We start from the raw sequence: 3,081 nt of genomic DNA, 5'->3' as shown, positions 1-3,081 counted from the left end.
GCTGGCAGCTCCAGGCTGGACGTGCACCAAACACAAGCCAGCTCTAAGAAGGATCCCCCTTTGGGCATCTTCCAGCCTTCTGTGCATGTGCATGGGGACAGACAGACAGACTACACCCAGTGGTGTGTAAAACCCTGAAACCTCGATACAGAGGCAGTGACTCAGCTGTCTTGTTCTAGTCCATTGCAGGAAATTATTTATTTGCTAATGAGTCATTTGAAAAATCACCCATGTGTGACCTTGTCATGCTGCTTTGCCTTAGTGGCTGAGGGGGAGGTAGAGGGGCCTTAGGGAGAGCCAGCCTGCGCTCAGGGCCTGTCCAGGAGGGCCACTGGGCCACCAGAGCAGTGTCAGTCATCCATGGGTGCAAAGGAGCACAAGCACAGGTTAAAGTCCAACCTTGCCACCCCTCAGCAGGTGCACACATGCACACATCTCACTTTTTAAGTGCTGCAGAAAGGGGAAACCAAAACCCTGTGTGCAGAGCTGGCTTTGAGCAGTGATAAAACTGAGGGCAGACACCAGCCTATGAAAATAAAAGCAGCATTTTCTCTGTCCCGTTCCCAGAGCGCTCCCATCTCCGTGTGCTGCGGGCTGGTGTGCAAGCAGGGACAGAGGCCCCTGGCTGGCTCTGTGTGCTCAGGTCACAAGGGCTGAGCAAAACCAGCAGCAGTGGTGTCTGCATTGGGACCATGTCACTGAGCGGACTTCAGCACCAAGTTTGGGCTCTCTTTTCCTGCTGCATCCACACAGCATTAGCACACGAGGGGTCTCCAGCACTGCTAACTGAATAAATGCAGCAGTCTCTGGAACAGCTGCTTTTCCAGCAGCTGGTCTGCTGCTGTTCAGAAGAAATGTTATTTCTAACTACTCTATGGCTTTCTCATGCTGTCTCCATGGAAGGTTTTTATTAGATCAGATATTTATATCACATCAAGTATTTGTTGTGTGAGAATGGCAGGGCTGGTGGTGAAAACCCAGTGTCTAACACCACCATGAACCAGCATTGGCAAACGTCATTTGAGAGCCAAGGGAAGGAGATAAAGCTGAAGCCACCCAAACCCCATTGCAATGAGGGAAGGAAGTTGCTGTTTCAAGGAAACACTTGTTGTGAACCTGGAGTGATATCCAAGTGCTGCAGGAAGCACACACAGGTCAATGTTTTGAGGAACCCCTCACCCCCCACATGATGTACTTACACCCTGAGCAATCTGCAGGGAACTGAAGAGAATTGTTTGCAAATGCCCAGGAAACAAAAAACATTTCTTTTAAAACTTTAATTCATAGCTCAAACACAGCTTGAAAATCTGTCCGCAGACATTGCAATGTTTGGTGGTGTTGAAGCTGGGTGAGGCCATGGTTTAATGCCAGCTCTTGGAGGGAGGGTGAGCGAGTCAGTGAGAGACCACCCTGCCATTGTCTTCATATAAACAGAAGAATAAAAGCAGTCTAAGTAAGAAAGAGAGATCATTCACTAAAATATTTGCCTAGACCAGATGGCTCTGGTGACTCAGACAAAATACTCCCCCTGCTACAAGCCAGCTGTAAAAGAACCATGGTTTGCCATTTAGGAAAAATGACACAGCGTGGTGCAGAGCCTATCTAGGAAACATAGGGGAGGGGAAAAAAGCACTCACATGTCCCATTTAAAAATTGAAAAGGTTTATCTGGATCATTTCTCCAGTCTAGCACCAGCTTGGTAGTGCCTATGTGCAAGGATGGGGTATGCGACAGATCAGGGATTGATTTGTTACTCAGCATTTTTTGCTTTAATAAGTTAAAATAAATGAGAACTTTGAAGTAGGTGTTTTAAAACTGCTTATTCTAATCATCTGAATTTAAATTTGGCTCTATTTTTCTGCTTCCATAAAGAAAAGGCGGTATTTCAAAAGCTCAGGGCTTCTGTTCAAACGATTCACTGTGATGCAGATACCATCTGAATCAAAACAAAGCATGGACCCAACAGTCACACTCACTAAGGGAGAATTAAATCACTAAAGACAGTTTCTAGTCTTTATGAATAATCATGACAGTTTTCCCCAATTGCTCTCTTCTAGCTTTATTTTAGTAGATACAATCCTCTGCACTAAGAGAATTCATGCCAGTTGGAAGAGCTTCAAGACAAACAGCCTCTGGAGGCAAGATGGGCCCTGAAGCATCCCAAATGCATGGACTGGTTATTAAAATGTAATGCCGACCATCCCCCTCCTCACAGGATGGCTTTCAGCCCTTTTGGCCCAGGACATACACAGAATTTCAGAGCTTCTCAGAAAACAACAACATTTTTGTGAACTGCAGGCTGTACCCAAGAGAAGGAGCCACAAACCACTGTCATCATGATCTGTCATGACCCAGAACGCTATCTGGCCTCATGCATGGGTCCTCAAGTCCCCAGTCTTCTTCCAGCCAAAAGCACACCTTGCCCATCCCAGGAATCACAAGAGGTGTGGGTTTTTTCCCTGTCCATGAAACTTTGTTTCAGACTGTCACTGTATCCTTTCTCACACACTTCCCCACCAGTAGTCAAGTCCGTCCCATCTCGAAAGGAGATTTTTCCTGCAGTCCAGCTCCCAGAACAGCAACATCCATCCTGACAGTCTGATCACCATTTTTACAGATGTCTCTGCCCTGCTGTGGGCTGAGATGAAGTCCTGGGGTTGCAGCAAGGCATTGCAAACTGGAGAGGTGCATCAGTGCAGCCTCAATCCTGCGCCACCAGAGGAGTCTGCGCTGACCTGCGGTGTGAGGGGTGCAGTCCATCCCAGCCTGCCGCTTCAGCTCCTCCCTGTGTGCTCCCAGCACTGCTTGTGGCAGCAGCTCCTGTGCAGATGGATGTGGTTGAAAATTTTTCAGTTTTTCATTGGTTGCTCTTCTTGAGCTATTGAAGCATTAACATGAGCATTGGCAAAAGGAATTTTGAAAGTGCCTGGTCTGTCTCCCCACACCTGTGCAGAGCCAGCTTTTTGTCTGCTCTGCTGCAGGTCTGGGGAAGTGATTCTTGCACCTTTCATTCCTCATGTTGTCATACCCTGCCACAGCTTTTTTTTCTTTTTCTTTTTTTTTTTTTTTTTTATTTTAATT

This window comes from Onychostruthus taczanowskii, unplaced genomic scaffold (assembly GCF_017590055.1).
Source record: "Onychostruthus taczanowskii isolate IOZ18803 unplaced genomic scaffold, ASM1759005v1 scaffold73, whole genome shotgun sequence".
Classification (NCBI taxonomy): domain Eukaryota; kingdom Metazoa; phylum Chordata; class Aves; order Passeriformes; family Passeridae; genus Onychostruthus; species Onychostruthus taczanowskii.
This window is presented reverse-complemented; position numbering follows the sequence as displayed.